Source organism: Bos grunniens, chromosome 29 (assembly GCF_055505025.1).
Source record: "Bos grunniens cultivar Pamir isolate PY7600 chromosome 29, Bosgru_T2T1.0, whole genome shotgun sequence".
Lineage (NCBI taxonomy): Eukaryota > Metazoa > Chordata > Mammalia > Artiodactyla > Bovidae > Bos > Bos grunniens.
The window spans coordinates 44,033,386-44,051,930 of NC_141193.1; the positions used below are offsets into that span (position 1 = coordinate 44,033,386).

The window sequence follows — 18,545 nt, forward strand, 5'->3', positions numbered from 1 at the left end:
ATTTGTTGCCTCCAGAGTGTTTTTAATTTCATTTATTGCATTATTCATTGTATATTGACTCTTTTTTATTTCTTCTAGGTCCTTGTTAAACCTTTCTTGCATCTTCTCAATCCTTGTCTCCAAGCTATTTATCTGTGATTCCATTTTAATTTCTAGATTTTGGATCAATTTCACTATCATTATTCGGAATTCTTTATCAGGTAGATTCCCTATCTCTTCCTCTTTTGTTTGGTTTGGTGGGCATTTATCCTGTTCCTTTATCTGCTGGCTATTCCTCTGTCTCTTCATCTTGTTTAAATTGCTGAGTATGGGGTGTCCTTTCTGTATTCTGGCAGTTTGTGGAGTTCTCTTTATTGTGGCTATTCCTCACTGTGTGTGGGTTTGTACAGGTGGCTTGTCAAGGTTTCCTGGTTAGGGAAGCTTGTGTCAGTGTTCTGATGGGTGGAACTGTATTTCTTCTCTTTGTTCAGTCGCGCTGTGGGGAGGGAGGGAGGGATGCTGCAAGCAAATAACACTGGCGTGCGCTCACAGTGCCTCAGCCACACTGGGTCTGCCCCCGCTCACTGCGCGTGTAGCCTCCCTGCCCACACTGCTCGGGCTCTAGGTTGTTCCGCCGGGAACAATCCAAGGCTGGCCCTGGGTTGCATGTACCTCCCAGGTCCAAGCCACTCAGGTTCAGGCACTCGGATAGTCCTCAGAGGCGCAGACTCAGTTGGGCCTGAGTATTGTGCTCTTCCCAGGTCCGAGCAGCTCAAGTGATGAGGTGTTTGGCGAGCGCCAATGCTGCGACTTATCGCCTCCCCGCCACTCGGTTATCTGGGCGCAAAACCGGCGCACCTTCTTAGGCAGATGTTAACCGACCAGACCCCCAAGAAGTTTTAGTTAGCAAAGAAGCCTGCTTACAGTTTTATAGATAATGTCTCTCTGGGGCTGCGATTGCCCCCTTCCGGCTCTGGCTGCCTATCACCGGAGGGGGAAGGTCTGCAGCCGGCTATCTCTGTTCAATTCTTTGTTCCGTGCACGGGCCTGGCGGTCTTAGGTTGGGGCTGGCTTTTCGCGTAGTAGATATCCCACAGTCTGGTTTGTTAGCCCAAATTATTTCGCTCAGATAGTGCTCAGGGTATTCAGGCCAGATTCTTACTCTAAGCGATGCAGCCCGCGCTGCGCCTCCCTGCCCAGCCCCCGCTTGTTAATGGCGCCTGCAGGCGTCTGTGCTGCTTCTCCACTGGGGGAGTTACCGTAGGACTCGCAATCTTCGAGTTTTAATTGTTTATTTATTTTTTCTTCCTGTTACGTTGCCCTCTGTGCTTCCAAAGCTCGGCACAGATTCGGCAGTGAGAAGGTTTCCTGGTGTTTGGAAACTTCTCTCTTTTTAAGACTCCCTTCCCGGGACGGAGCTCCGTCCCTCCCTCTTTTGTCTCTTTTTTTGTCTTTTATATTTTTTCCTACCTCCTTTCGAAGAGTTGGATTGCTTTTCTGGGTGCCTGATGTCCTCTGCCGGCATTCAGAAGTTGTTTTGTGGAATTTACTCGACGTTTAAATGCTCTTTTGATGAATTTGTGGGGGAGAAAGTGTTCTCCCTGTCCTACTCCTCCGCCATCTTGGCTCCTCCTCCCTTAATGATTTGAACACACAAATTCTGCTGTACTGGTTAAAGAAATACCCTTGGCACTTTATTGTCTTGCCTGGTAGTGATGATATTCATTTCATATTAAAATTTGGAACAACAGTATTAAAATAATATCCAGGATGTCTGCTATTGTGTGGGACATATGCTGGATGATATATATGAAATATACTTTTTCATATGTATTACTGAATATATATATAATATACACACTACATATATACATGTATGTATTCATTTACTCACCAAACATTTCTATGAGGTTAAAAGAAAACAAATATAAAATGTTTATTATTATGAAGGAGCTAGGACCATAAACATATTGAATTTCCTTTCTTTGGAAAAAGAAGGGGTTAAACAGCCCTGATTACAAATGAGCACCTACAGCAGCCACCTTAATCACCAATGTATTAAGTCATCTCAGTTTCTGTAAAAGAAACGTGTTTCTCCAGCACCTTCTTGGCCTCATTTTGTAGGGTTGATGGAGTTCAACAGAAATGGTTACTCAGTCTTGGAAAACAGACTGAGTTTGTTTAAAGAGAAGAATAAAAAGCACCCTCGGGTGTGAACTGCTTTAGTGAGGAACCTGAGGAAAGAAAGCAGCTTTTTTGACTCATGAGTGTGGTTGCTAAATGGAAGGCATGAAATATCCTTGATGGATCCGATGTGAGTCAAACACAGGACAGATGATGGGCGGGGTGGGGATAATACTTAAACATAACTCTTTCCTTGGTGTCAGATACAGTATAAGATTTGGAAAGGGGCAGGGGTGTAAGGAATTGTAGGGAACATAGGCTTGTGCTCCTTCCAGGAGGTGCCCAGGGTGGGGGGGGCGGGGCACTTATACTCCTTAAGCCTTTGCTTTGAGGAGCAAGAGAAGAGGGGGTGGCAGGGACTCATGAAACTTGTTTCACTCCAAGTATGTGATGAGCAACTGCAACCGACAAACAACTAATCTCAAAAATATACAAGCAACTCCTACAGCTCAACTCCAGAAAAATAAACGACCCAATCAAAAAATGGGCCAAAGAACTAAATAGACATTTCTCCAAAAAAGACATACAGATGGCTAACAAACACATGAAAAGATGCTCAACATCACTCATTATCAGAGAAATGCAAATCAAAACCACTATGAGGTACCATTTCACACCAGTCAGAATGGCTGTGATCCAAAAGTCTACAAATAATAAATGCTGGAGAGGGTGTGGAGAAAAGGGAACCCTCTTACAGTGTTGGTGGGAATGCAAACTAGTACAGCCACTATGGAGAACAGTGTGGAGATTCCTTAAAAAACTGGAAATAGAACTGCCTTATGATCCAGCAACCCCACTGCTGGGCATACACACTGAGGAAACCAGAAGGGAAAGAGACACGTGTACCCCAATGTTCATCGCAGCACTGTTTATAATAGCCAGGACATGGAAGCAACCTAGATGTCCATCAGCAGATGAATGGATAAGAAAGCAGTGGTACATATACACAATGGAGTATTACTCAGCCATTAAAAAGAATACATTTGAATCAGTTCTGATGAGGTGGATGAAACTGGAGCCTATTATACAGAGTGAAGTAAGCCAGAAGGAAAAACATAAATACAGTATACTAACGCACATATATGGAATTTAGAAAGATGGTAACAATAACCCGGTGTACGAGACAGCAAAAGAGACACTGATGTATAGAACAGTCTTATGGACTCTGTGGGAGAGGGAGAGGGTGGGAAGATTTGGGAGAATGGCAATGAAACATGTAAAATATCATGTAGGAAACGAGTTGCCAGTCCAGGTTCGATGCATGATGCTGGATGCTTGGGGCTGGTGCACTGGGACGGCCCAGAGGGATGGTATGGGGAGGGAGGAGGGAGGAGGGTTCAGGATGGGGAACACATGTATACCTGTGGCGGATTCATTTTGATATTTGGCAAAACTAATACAATTATGTAAAGTTTAAAAATAAAATAAAATTGGAAGAATAAAAAAATAAAAAAATAAAAAAAAAAAGTTTTTTTTAATTTATTTCTCCCAACTTCTCAGAAAACAAGGGACTACTGGTCCCGCTTCATGGATGAGCGACTGAGGCACCCAGGTAAACAGTGGGGCATCTCTGACTCCAATGTTCACACTCCTGCTGCTGCACCACCCAGCTTCACAACAGGCGAGTGTGCCTGACCCTGCTTTGGTGTGTGTGTACTTCCAATCCATACAGCACACATAGTCTGAAGGCTGACTTTGTGCAGGCCACTGGGCCACACAGAAATGAAACACAGAGTGCATGGACAACCTAGTTGAGAAGACAGACTCATACTTACTATTCCAAGTGTAAAGCAGACTGTGATGAGTGCTATAAATGAGGGTACGAACGAAGTCTTTGAAAGGAATATTTCTTGTACACACTATTCCCTTGTAGGTATTTGTGCCTTGAAAGTGAAAGTACTAGTCACTCAGTCATGTCTGTCTCTTTGCACCCCCATGAACTGTAGCCTGCCAGGATCCTCTGCCCATGGAATTTTCCAGGCAAGAATAGTGGAGCGTGTTGCCATTACCTTCTCCAGGGGATCTTCTTGACCCAGGGATCGAACCCAGGTCTCCTGCATTTTAGGCAGAGTCTTTACCATCTGAGACACCTTGGTACATGTTATTTGGCCCCCTTGCCCTCTACATGATTTTAAAGTCAGGCAGCTGCATGACTACTGCTGAGTCACATGCTCCCTGATCTTCCATTTCCACTGACATTTAGAAGGTGATCATGTCAAGGGTCATTAAATTCTTCCCCAGACAACTTTTGAAAGAGTCTCTGAAACTCTAGATCACAAGATGTCTATACCAAAAGTGGTACATTATGAGAAGGCAAAAATCTGGTTAGAAATCAGGAGAGGCAGTGTTTTCTGTAATCTGGGTCAACTCATGTAGGAAGAAGAAAACCATTTCAAATTGCATGTAGACACATTACATCAAACATACTGCTCTCTGCTAAGGGTTATGACAAAGACGATTCAGAGTCTCCAACTTTCCATTAATCTCAAAATGTAGCTACTAAAAACTATCCAAAGCAAGTCTCCTGTGGGTGTTGAACTAGGGGACAGAAAAAGTAGAATTATTTGTCTTCTCAACAGGTATTTCCAGGGAGTGGGAAAGAAAGGAAGCATCTCTAAGTCAGACAGACATGGGTTCAGATCCCAGACGTGCACGTCGCGTAAGTGACTTATCCTATAGACCCTCAATTCCCTCCTTTGCAATCCAGGACTAGTGCTATCTGTGTTAAATATCTTTATGAATATTAAAGAGCCTAGTATGTATAAAGTATGCAGCAAAGAGCCTGGTACATATTAGACTCTAAAAAGAGCTTGCATATTCCTCTGCTCTGTATTCAGTTGATTTCATCCTATTCCAATTGCTTTGGGCACAAGAATGATTCATTAATAGTTTACTTGCTCGCAAAAAGACTCCATAGACATCTTTTACTTGAAGCCTGTATTACTGATCTTGTTTTTGCTTTTTAAGTGCACACATCTGACATAGTCTATAACTTAGAAGAGAGTATTTTTACTACCAGTTGGGAAATTTTATACTTGTAAAGTACGTAGAATGAACATACATAAATATACATTTAAAACAATTCTTCAAACTTGCCCCCAAAGTAATGAGAACCATAAATTAAAATCTGCATTCTTCTTGGTAACCTCTCCCACATGTCTAAAATCATGGGACAGCCAATATGCCTACAGATTTGACCCTGAAGCTTTACTTGCTGACACTTTTATTAAAATTCCACTTGGAAAGGCTGTAAATATTTTATCATTGTAGGTTTTTGCAAACACTGATATTTTATGCCTCCAGCAATCTCCAGTTTCTAAATATTTCATCTTCTTGGGTAGCATGCAATATCTGAAACAAAGTTCTGCTGCCAAATTTCCCAAATCTTAAAAACCTGAAGTTCTTGAAGTTAATACTGATTAGTGTTTGGATATATATATTTGTAATTTCCTCTGTAGACTTGGTATCATTGTTCTCTTTTAAAGAAACTAGAAAACAGAAGAAATGTTATCAATGGGAGGATTTATCCCCCAAATTTTCAGAACAAATGCATACATTTGCCTAAATTTTAGAGAACTGTAAAGCACCAGTCCACTTGGAATTGCTTTTAAGAGCTGAGAATGAAGATATAGCTCCAGAATTCATTCAAAGGCAAACTACGCTTCCAAAGTGGATGCTACGAATGGTGTCCACTTTTATTTTTAATACCCAGAGGGAAAGACGTCTCCAAGTAAGTCTCAGCACCAGTGGAAAATATAGCCTTTCTTTCTTTCCAAGACAAAGGCAGAAAAGCAGAGTGATCAGGACGCTAGAATTGAGTTAGGGTCTGACCAAAAGACAAAAAGAAGATGGAACCTGAGACAGACATGAGTCAGAATCCCAGTCATGATATGACTACAAGCAGCCACCAAGAGTCTGGAAGAACTGGCACTAGAAATGATATCTATTTGCCACCTCAGGATTGAATGATTTTTTAAATTTTTTTTGCTATAAATCTAGGTTATATTCACCAGAGGAAAAAAAGAAAAACATTCCAACTGTTCAACTGGATAGATGAATAACCTCTAAAAGCTACCAACTCAGTGAAAATGTTAGTCAGTCAGTTGTGTCCCACTTTTGAGACCCTATGGACTGTAGCCCACCAGTTTCCTCTGTCCATGAAATTCTCCAGGCAAGAATACTGGAGTGGGTTGCCATGCCCTTCTCCAGGAGATCTTACCAGCCTATGGATCAAACCTGGGTCTTTTGCATTGCAGGCAGATTCTTTACCATCTGAGCTATCAGGGAAGCCCCAACAACTTTGTAGAGATAGTAAAAATTGTGACTAGTTGAAATGAACATCTGACCTTCTCCAGGGAAAGGCCCTACCAGGTACTATGAATTCACTCAGTGCCTGCTCTTCAAATGCACTACTTTCACTTCCCCAATATACCATCTTCCCACCAACCACAGGGCCTTTGCACATGCTGTTACATTTAGGGAGAAAAACTTTTCTTCCTTACGCCTTGCTTTCTACTCTTTTTCCGTAATAACATTCTTGCTCACCTTCATATCTCACACCAGTCAACTCTATAGAGTCAGTCACTTGCCCTGAATATCAAGATACAAAATCACTTTTTGAGTGCAAACCTCAGGTGCAACTTCGCATTTACTTTCAATTTTGAAAATGAACAAGGGCCTCCTTTCTAGACTCTGGACCCTACAACAGCAGAGGCCTGTCTGGTCTTGCTCAGGACCATATCTTCAGCACTATGCTTAACAACTGGCATGCATTGGGTGCTGAATAAATACGTAAGAACTACATCAATGAATAAAATGTCACACGTTTCAACGCTCATTGTGTCTAAAATTCTAGCAAGGCATATTGTTATAGTCTTGGGGTTCTTTTTTCTTAGTTTAGTAGGGTGAGGAATGCAAGTTTTTCACCAGTTCCCAACTATGCCTCTGGGTTTTTTTAAGAGTTCCTTACTTGAATTTTTCAAATTACTTTGAATTCCTTACTTGAATAATTACGGCAATAATTTCTGTTACTATTTTCCACAAGACAGAATGGCAGAAGGTACCAAGGATGTGGTCACAAGACAAACCACAAGTTCCTCATGGAGTAAGGACCACGAGGCTCTCCAGTACAGCAGGACCCAGATACAATCTCTGCTGATGCCTGCTATTGCACTTTGAGGCTTCCATGGTGGCTCTGATGGTGAACAATCTGCCTGCAATGTAGGAGACCTGGATTCAATCCCTGGGTCAGAAAGATTCCCTGGAGAAGGGAATGGCTACTTACTCCAGTATTCTTGTCTGGAGAATCCCATGGACAAAGAAGCCCAGCAGCGGGTCACAAAAGTCCTAGCAGAAGTCCATGGGGTTGCAAAAAGTCGGACACAACTGAGCAACTAACACACACCCCCAGTGCACTTTTAGTTTTATTGCTTCCCACTAAGGTATTCTGTCTGAAGGCTTTTATTTCTAATGCAAATATTCTCAGAAATGGTGCCGCTGTTGCTAACACTTAGGCAGGAATTAAGTTATCTGTGTAAATTTGCTGATACTAGATACTGGTGTGGAGGCCGATGATAAGTAGGGCACTTTAACACTGAAATGGGTTGCTTGAGGAAAGAATAAGGTGCCCACTGCTGTGGATATTCCAATGAAGCTAACTGTCTACTTTTAAAGAACCCTGTGGAGGGGATTACTGCACGGGGTGCATAAATGGAGGAGTGGCCTAAGATTTCCTCTGACTCTCAGATGCTATGAGCTTCTGGCACATTTCTGATGAACTGGAAAGGAATGCCTTTCAAACGCATATGAAAGGCGTGGGGGAAAGGCACTCTCTGGTACAAGTCTGGAAAAAGACGTGTGCTGGCCAAATGACTTTGGGAAAAACTCAACTTTTTAAGTCTGTTTCCATTTCTCAATAATGGCTTTTGAAGGATTTGGAAATCATCAAAGAGGACACATGCTATAAAATTCTACATGAACTTGTTGTACTATGCATGTGGGTTGTTTTTTTTTTTTTTTGCTACTGTTACATCAAGAAAACCTCCAACATCTTCATTGCTTTATGATTTCCATGGGCTGAAAGGAAAATTTCAGGACAAGTAGCATCAGGGAAGGAACACAATTGTTCTTCTCTATCCCAGTATCCTAAAAGGCAGAAATAAGAGTTGAGTCATCCAGGGATGGTGTGCCTGAAGACAGGAACATTGAGAGGAGTTATGAAAGACAAACTAAGCTGGAATAAGGTGCAGCTGTTCTGCACTTGGTCGTGTCGACTCTTTGCAAACCCATGGACTGAAGCCCACCAGGTTCCTCTGTCCATGGAATTTTCCAGGCAAGAATACTGGAGTGGGTTGCCACTTCCTTCTCCAGGAAGGAGAAGGCAGGGCATCTTCCTTATCCAGGGATCAAACCCACGTCTCTTGTGTTCCCTGCATCGGCAGCTGGATTGTTTACCACTGTGCCACCTGCAAAGTAGTCCACGTAAGTAAGGTGGGAGTGAGCCAAAACCTTCTAAACTAAAACTGTAAGAAAACAGCACATGCCAAGTCCCAAAGCCTATTTTCATCCTCCACTAACATTCCAGTGTAAGTCCAGCGGAGACTGACACAGAGGAACTAAAATCCCACTGACTTTCTAGGATCCCCTGCATCTGGAAAGGGAAGAGACAAGGAAGAATGTTTATTATCTTGGTCAGGTCATAATGCATAAAATCCATAAGCTTGCTCACAAAACAGCAACAAATAACATTTAAGTAAGTGTCTAAAGGTGGTATTGGTCCCTTCTTGAACATTCATCTTCACCAGCTTAGAAACTCGCTCCAAAGGTCACCTTTATATCGGAGTATAATTGCTTTACAATGTTGTGTTAAGTTTCTGCTGTACAACAGCATGACTCAGTCGTAAGTATACATATACCTGCTCCCTACTGAGTCTCCCTCCCACCCCCCACTCCACCGCTCTAGATTGTCACAAGGCACTGGGTTGAGCTCCTGGGCTATGCAGCAGCTTCCCATGAGCTGTCTACTTCACATGAGCTAGTGTGCATCTACAATGCTCCTCTCTCACCTCGTCCCACTCTCTCCATCCCCCGCACCCACAGTCCTTTCTCTACATCTGCCTCTCTACTGCTGCCTGCAAACAGGCACATCAGTACCTTTCTTCTAGATTCCATATATACGCGTTAACATATATTTTTCTCTTTCTGACTTACTTCACTCTGTATGACAGACTCTAGGTTCATCCACATTGCTACAAATGATCCAATTTCATTCCTCTTTTTTGGCTGAGGAATATTTCACTGGATATATGCACCACATCTTCTTTATCTATTCATCTGTCAATGGACATTTAGGTTGCTTCCATGTCCTGGCTGTTGTAAAGAGTCCTGCAATGAACATTGAGGTACATGTCTTTTTGAGTTATGGTTTTCTCAGGGTTTATGCCCAATAGTAGGAATGTTGGGTCATATGGTAGTTCTATGCTTAGTTTTTAAGGGATTTCCACACTGTTCTCCATAGTCCCTCTATCAATTTAAATTCCCATAGCACTGTAAAAGCCTCTTCTCCACACCCTCTCACCTTTTGTCAGATACATCACTATTCCTAATGTTTACCTAATTTTAATCTCTCCCATGTTCTCTGACCTTCTGTTACAGAGAAAAAAAAGAGGAGGAGGAGGAAGAGGAGGGGGAAGAAAAAGAAGAAAAGAGGGGGTAGTGAAGAGCTGCTAGTGTTTCCCTTTTTCACCCTTCTCTCATGCATATTTTTCTCTTCCTTCCTTCCTTTATTAATTCCCATCAAATCCTTCCTGTTACACTTACTAGAAATCTCATTTCATTTCTAACTACCTCCTTTGAGTCCTCAAAATTCATGCAGGTTTTTTCTCTACATCCAACACCAACTAAATAATAGCTTTCCAGTTTTGTTTCCTCTGGTTTGTTCACCCTCAGTAAATCATGTCTGTACATGAGAAGTAACACAGAGCCTTTCCAAACTGCAGATGCTTGAGCCTTCCTTCCAGAGATGAGGGTTTAATTGCCGGGGGTGTGTTCCTTCCATAAATATTTATTAAAAGCTTCCCAAGTGATTCATGTGCACTAAGAGCTATTAATAAAAACCACTGCAGACTGATTCCAGGGCAAAGTTACCATATGTATCTGTGTTTTTCTGATTCTTGCACCCACTCCAGTACTCTTGTCTGGAAAATCCCATGGACGGAGGAGCCTGGTAGGCTGCAGTCCACAGGGTCGCTAAGTCGGGCACGACTGAGCGATTTCACTTTCACGCATTGGAGAAGGAAATGGCAACCCACTCCAGTGTTCTTGCCTGGAGAATCCCAGAGACAGGGGAGCCTAGTGGGCTGCCGTCTATGGGGTCGCACAGAGTTGGACATGACTGAAGCGACTTAGCAGCAGCAGCAGCACCTAATACGGTCTCAGTACATGCTCGCTGAATTAACCAAAAGTCCAGCCTATTTTGTTGTTCCTGGATTCTACAGCATTTCATGGGGCTCCCATTTCAATTTTCAGAGTTGTTTTGGAGAATGTGGAACACAACATCCCATCAGGAAAGTGTAAACTCTTCTCCCTAATGAATTTTATCCTTCCATTAGCCTCATTCAACTTTTATCAACAACAGTTCTATAAACGTCAGCCTGAAAGCACATGGAAGCATATTTCCCAAGGCTGCTAAGTCAGTCTCCTCTGCCCCAATAGAACAACAGATATACTGACCTGCAATAATGTTAATAAGCCACAGAAGGTCAGGGATTCTAATAGAGGAGTAAATTCCACACATTCAAACTGAACAGTTAATTATCCCAGAATAAAGTAATAACCAAAACTGTACTTAATGCTAGAGATCTTAAAAGTATCATCCCATTTCAGAAAAGATTTTAGGACACTAATGATCATAATCAGGCAGGAAAGTCCTTCAGCTCATGGGCCAACCGAAAGTATCTTAATGTTAGAGAATGTGGCGTGGCTTATGTAGCATCTAGAACCGCTTGCTGCATTGAATATGGTATTATGTTTTGCAGATTTTTCCTTTTCACCTTAAGTCACATGAGAAATTTCATGCAAAGGGAGGAGAAGGCTCAACAAAGGCATCAATACAGGAAAGAACAAAAAACTAAGTTATCAAATTTATTGGTATTAAGTTGTTCATGAATTTTGTTATATTCTTTTTAGTGCTTGTAGCATATACCTACAGTGATATACTTTTGTTTATTCCTCATATTAGTGATACATTTTGTGTTTTCTTTCTTATCTTTCTAAGGGTTTATCATCATTAATATTTTCAAAGAACCAACTTTAGTTCTGTTAATTTTCTCTATTGCTTTCTACTATGAATTTCTGTTGTCATCTGTAGTATCTCTTCTTTCTCGTTACTTTTAAGACTTTATCCTTAGTTTGCAATATTTTGATTAAAATGGGCATTGGTGTCATTTTGTTTATCTTGCTTGGGGCTTGTTGAATCTTGGATTTATGAGCTTGTATTTTACATGAAATCTGAAAATTTTTAATCATCGTTTCCTTCATTTTTCCCACACATTGCCTCCCTCTACCCCTTAGCTCTTTCTTGGCTTCTTCTAGGACTCCAATTACACGTCTTGCTACTTGTTACTGTCCCATAGTTTACTGAGATTCTTTTTACTTCTCCTTATTTAAGATTTAATAATTTCTATTCCTCTGTCTTCAAGGTCACTGATACATTTTTTTCCCTACAGTTTATAATTTACTTACAAGTTTATCTGATAAACATTTTTCAGGTATTTTTTCAATATCAAAATGCTCTTTTCTTTTATAGTTTGCATTTTTTTCCACTACAATACTTTAATCTGTTCCCTCCGTATTCTTATTTATTCAAGTTCTTATTTCTGCTTAGAATGCCTATTCTTAATCATTGTCCCCTTTCCTATGTCTTTTAAATTGGTCTTTTTCTTCTTGATTTGCAATATTTTAAAGTAGAATCATGACATTAGTTCTTTGATATATGTTGCAAATATTAACTTATTCATAGAGTGGGGGTTTTTTTGTGTGTGTGTATTTTGACTATATTTGTAATAGTTGCTTCATGTCCTGGTAAGTTAATTCTACCATCTTTGTCACTTCTGCATGTCCTTAATACTTGATTCATTTTTCTCTTGATTGTGGGTCATTTTGCTGTGTCTTTGCATGTCTAATGTTTTACTTAATCCTAGATATTGAAGATGCTATATTTTTGGTCCCAGTTAAAGAGAGAAATTTTAACATGCAGACTATCGGTTTACTTGTGCTTATCAGCTTGATCATCTTGAGACTTTTTATGAATTTTGTTAGAGCTGGGCTGAATCCTCAGATGTGGCAAGGATCAAGGTTATTTTCAGATTTTTGCCTTTTAAAATAAAACTGCACTAATTATTTTTGTACATGTATCTCTGTGTATGTGTGAATATGACTAGGTAAATCTCTAAAACTAAGATTGCTAGATTAAACAGTTACATACAGTTTTACCTTATGGTCAATACAGTTGGCTTTTTCCAAAGAGTTTCTCAATTTACACCTCCACAAACAATGCTTATTTCTCCACACTCTTCCCAAAGTTATGTATTATCAAACTTTCATATCTATCTCATTTGATATGTGAAATACAGACTCAATATTTTCCTTTGCATTTCTTTTAGTATTATTAAAATAGAACATTTTCATTTGTTTATGAGTTACTTACATTTCTTTTAGTCTAAAATGCCTATTCTTAATCATTGTCCCCTTTCCTACTTCTAAGTTGGTCCTTTTCTTATTGATTTGCAAGATTTTAAAGCAGAATCAAGAGATTAGTTCTTTGACATGTTACAAATATTAACTTTTACATACAGAGGTTTAATTTACTTTTTTACATTTTGTAGTTTAATTTGACTTTCTTTTGGACGGTTTCCTACACAGTTGTTTAAAATGTTTACATAGACAACATTTTCAATAATTTCCACTCTGGTTTTCAGTTTTCATAACCTTTTTTCCCTAATACATGACTATTTAAAAATTGTCAGGGACTTCTCCGGTGGTCCAGTGGTTGGGAATCCGCCTTCCAGTGCAGAGGAAGGGTTTGATCCCTGGTCGGCTAACTAAAGCCCCATATGCGGTGTGGCAACTAAGCCCCTGCCACCGCTGCTGAGCCTGCCCACTGCAGAGCCAGGTGCCACAACTAAAGAGACATCTGTATGCCACAGCAAAGAGCCTGTGCTCCACAACAGAGACCCTGCATGCCACACCTAAGACCACAAAAATCCAAACACATAATAAATAAAAGATTTTTTTAAAAATTGTCCTATGGGCATCCTTTGACACATTAATTTTTCAAATTTCCAACATTTAAATTTTTTATCCATGGGAAACAGATTTTTAAGAACTGAAGTAATGATTTTTTAATAATCAGTTGACCCATTCACTGAATAATTTCAGTACCTGAGTGACTGATTAGAAAGTTAGCTCAATGATGTTTCTCTTTCCCATTATGAATGCTGTGTTTATGTTCTACTCACACACACACACACATAATCCTAGAAACCTTTACAAATCCAACATAATGGGTTAAGTTTGCTAACACTTGTTTTCTGGTGCAAATTCTAATACACACATGCACATATAAATATGTAGAATATATACAATATGGTGGGTTAGAAAATGGCTGATTTACTGATTCTAACACCTCTATCTTAACTGCACACAATATTTACAATAGTTATCATGTTGTTCCTTTCTCCTTTTAAAACTAAAATGCATTTTGTAACCATAAGTCTAAGTCATGAGACTTACTGTGAATTCTCTCAGGGAGAATTTCTGCCTGGCCATATAGCAGTTCAGAGGAATGCCTTGCTCATGAGAGGGAATGAAATTCCCGTGCTCAACTGTGAGTGTGATTGGATTTACAGATTAACAAAATGAGAAAGATCAAAGCCCTGTTATCAAGCAGACCTACAAGTCTAGAACTTGCTCTTCGAAGAAAAATTGCTCTGTACCCTTAATCTTTCTAATCTTGACCTCACAGTGGGGTTTTATACTTAAGACACTGCCATCAGGATGCAAAATTCAACCTCAGGCCACATTCCACTTTCTCTTAACGTGGGTGTACATGCCCTCAGTGACTTAATTGGCAACTGTATGGAAACTTCAGGCTTCAAACAGAATTTCTAATTCCATTAAACTGATGTTCAGCAGAGCACACTGATTTTTGCAGTTACTAAAGAAATAACTAGGCACACATGCTTACTTTTAATTAATCACAGTCTCTTTTTTCCCCAAATGGTATGGACTTTGATGTTCTCATCTACACTACATCTTCTTTGTCAGTTCATCCATTGATGGGTACTTTGATTCTTGGCTATGTAAGTTACTGCAATGAACACACAGGTGTGTGTGTGTGTGTGTGTGTGTATATATAGGTATATACATATATATACATATATGTACATATGTATATGTATGGTATATGTACATATACATACATACTGCCATGAACACACAGGTGTATGTGTGTATATATATATATATATATATATATGAATTAGTATTTTGTAGTCTTTGGATAAATATCCAGAAGTGGAATAGCTGGATCACATGATAATTCTATTTGTAATTTCTTGAGGGATCTCTGCTATGTTTTCCATAGTGGCTGCACCATTTTATGCTCCCATCAACAGTGTATGAACATTCCCTTTCACCACACCCTTTCCAACATGTGTTATTCCCTATATTTTTAACAACAGTCATTCTAATGAGTGTGAGATGGTATCTCACTGTAGGTTTAGTTGCATTTCTGTAATGATTAGTGTTGAGTATTTTTTCATATGCCTGTTGGTCCTATGTAAGTCTTCATTGGGAAAATGTCCATTAAAATCCTCTAACCATTTTTAATTGGTTTTGGTTTTGTTGCTGTGTAAGTTCTTCATGTATATTTTGGATGTGTGTGTTAGTTGCTCAGTTGTGTCTAATTCTTTGTGACTCCATGGACTGTAGCCCACCAGACTCCTCTGTCCATGGGATTCTCCAGGGAATAACTGGGGTGAATAGTCATTTCCTCTGTCAGTGGATCTTCCCAACCCAGGGATGAAACCTGGGTCCCCTGCATTCCAGGCAGATGCTTTACCATCTGAGCCACCAGGGTAGTGTATTTTGGATATCAACTCCCTCTTGGATATAGGATTTGCAAATATTTTCTCCCATGCAGTATGTTGTATTTTCATTTTGTTAACGGTTTCCTTTGCTCTGCAGAAGCTTTTAGTTTGTAGTCCTATTTATTTTTGCTTTTGTTCCCTTTGCCTGAGGAAACATTCAAAAGAATATTGCTAAGACGAATGTCAAAGAGCATACTGTGTTTCTTCTTAGAGTTTTATGGGTTCAGGTCTTAAAATCTTTAAATGATTTTGAATTAGTTTTTTTTGCTATGTAAGACAGTAGACTAGTTTCATTCTTTCACATATGGTTGTCCAGTTTTCCCAACACCATTTATTAAGAGAATATCCTTTCTCAATTGTATTTCTTTGCTCTTTTGTCATAAATTAACTGTCCCTATAGGTGTGGGCTTATTTCTGGGCTCTTTAATTCTACTCCATTGATTTGCAAGTCTTTTTTTTTTTTTAATGCAGGTTGGTAAATATCCTTTCAGGTTTTATTTTGTGAATATTTTCATTTTACATAGTGAGACTCACATACACATATATTTCTGTATCTTCCTTCCTTCATTTAGTGCCACATAGCATAAACATCCTCAGATAATACTAAGAATTCTGCATAATTATTATCCTTAAGAGCTTCAGAATATCCTTGCCTCAAACCAGCCTACTGTTCAACCAATTCACTGTTTCTAGACACCTTCAGTGTTTCCACACACCTTCAGTGTTTCCACTATTGTTATGAAAAACAATATTGTGATAAATTCACACTCTGCTCCACATTTTGGATTTTTTTTTTTTAACAGACAACTAGAATTACTAGGTCAAAGGTAGAGAACAAATGTTCCCACTCAAATTGCCAAATCATCTTCCATAAAAACTATATGAATTTATAGCTTCAGTGGCAGACAGAGCTGGTCTCATTACATCCTTACCAGCACCGAGGTTTCTGTATTTGTTTTGGTTTTTAGGTCCTAACTGATTTGACTGGCTTACACACGTATTGTTGGCTTACACACATATTGCTGAGGCTCTGACATGTCTCTGAGGAAAGCTAAGTTCAAGTAGAACTGTAGGTCACTGATGTCCTCATTTCTGTGAATTCCCTGTTCCAAGGCATAGGGATGGAGAGATGGGAGTAGGGAGAGATTAGCGGTATCTTCTCATGATCTCTTTTACCCGATCAACAAACTTGCAGACTTGGGTATAGACACCTGGCTCACTGCGTGGGCCACAAGGGAAACTTCCCCAAGACACCAGGCCTTGCAAGGTACCTCTGCACATCAGTGGTCTCCTTGAGTCACTGTTGCAGGCACACCACTCCACAGGTGCTGTAGTTGAGGATGCCAGCACGGAGCATGGAGTATCCCAGCAAGTCCTTACAAACCTTCCTTAAGTCTTGGGGGGAGATGAGCTTGACATCTGTGCACATGAGCTGTGCTGGAAAGGTCACATCAGGGCTACTGGTGGTGCCCCAGCCATAAACAGTACACGTGGTCTGGGGCGGGTTGTGGGTCACAGTGGGAAGGCAGGTTGACGTTCTTGACATTGGATGACAGCCTGGCCCAGCCATTTGGCTTCACCAGCATGAGGCTGTTAGTGCAGGTCTGGGTGGCATAACCCGGATGGTGGACAGGACAGCATGGCCTTGATGTTCTGGCCTCCCACCAGCCGATCACTGTGCATGTGCAAATTGTACTCATTCATCTTCCAGTGGGCAGTGGTGAGCACCCACTGCCTGCTGAGCAGCACGCCTCCACAGTGGGGCTGACTGCCCTTGTGCAGGGCCACCTGCCAGGGCTGGGAGCCTCTTGGACATGGGACTCCATCAATAATCTCCAAACTCTCATCACCCTGGGCGTCCTGTGCAGCAGATCCCAGGACAAAGGACAGCAATAGGATCAGCAAGGGTGCTGCCATGGCGACCTCTGAGTCTTTCAGGGGCTGCCAGCAAGGGAGGGCTCTCTTTTGCTGGGGCATAAATGAAGCCCCTTCTCAGCTCTGGAAGGTCAGATCTGATCCGGGCACCAGACTCCGTTGGGAGCCAGGCACTGATGTCTACTTTTTCTAACAACTTAGTTCAGTCTTTCAGATGTGTTCACTTCTTTGCGACTCCATGGACTGCAGCATACAAGGCTTCCCTGTCCTTCACCATCTCCCAGAGCTTGCTCAAACTCATGTCCATTGAGTTGGTGATGCCATTCAACCATCTCATCCTCTGTCGTCCCCTTCTCCTCCTGCCTTCAATCTTTCCCAGCATCAGAGTCTTTTCCAGTGAGTCGGCCCTTCACATCACGTGGCCAAAGTATTGGAGCTTCAGCTTCAGCATCAGTCCTTCCAAAGAAAACTCAGGATTGATTTCTTTTAGGATTGACTGGTTGGATCTCCTTGCTGTCCAAGGGACTGTCAAGAGTCTTCTCCAACACCACAATTCGAAGGCATCAATGCTTCTGTGCTCAGCCTTTTTTACTGTTCAGCTCTCACATCCATACATGGCTACTGGAAAAACCACAGCTTTGACTATGTGGACCTTTGTAGGAAAATAATGTCTGCTTTTTAATATGCTGTCTAGGTTTGTCATTGCTTTTCTTCCAATACCATGCTGTTCTGATTGCTACACTTTGTATTTTAACTTGAAATTAGGGAGTGTGATGCCTCCAGATCTATTCCTTTTTCTCAGGATTGCTTTGGCTATTCATAGCCTTTGTTGTTCCATACAGGTATTAGGATTTTTTGTTCTATTCCTCTGAAAAAATGTCATTGGGATTTTGATAGAAATTGCCTTAAATATGCATATTATGATAAGTAATATGGAAATTTTTGCAAAGTTAATTCTTCCAATCCATGAACACAGAAAACATTTCTATTTTGGGGTATTCTTTCATTTCTTTCATAGTTTTGAGTGTACTATCTCTCACATCCTTAAATTTACTCATAGGTATTTTATTTTTTGCTGCAACAATAAATGGGACAATTTTCTATATTTCTGACAGCTCAAAGAAATGAAAGAAGACTTTTCTATACTGATTTTTCACCCTGAAATTCTGCTAAATTATTACTTCTAGTATTTTGGTAGCTTTTAGGGTTTTCTGTTTACAAAATTACATCATCTGCAAAGAGTGAATTTTGCTTCTTCCTTTCCAATTTGGATGCTTTTAGCCTTCAGCAATATGTGAACCATGAACTTCCAGATGTTCAAGCTGGTTTTAGAAAAGGCAGAGGAACCACAGATCAAAT

General features: G+C 40.5%; 1 pseudogene across 1 annotated transcript; it reads right to left on the bottom strand.

Moving 5' to 3' along the window:
• Positions 1 to 9,492: 9,492 nt before the first annotated feature.
• On the bottom strand, positions 9,493 to 18,037 carry LOC147342570 (kallikrein-7 pseudogene; annotated as a pseudogene). Its single transcript, XR_015157363.1, has one exon. The product of XR_015157363.1 is annotated as a kallikrein-7 pseudogene (transcript).
• Between the last annotated feature and the right edge of the window lie 508 nt (positions 18,038 to 18,545).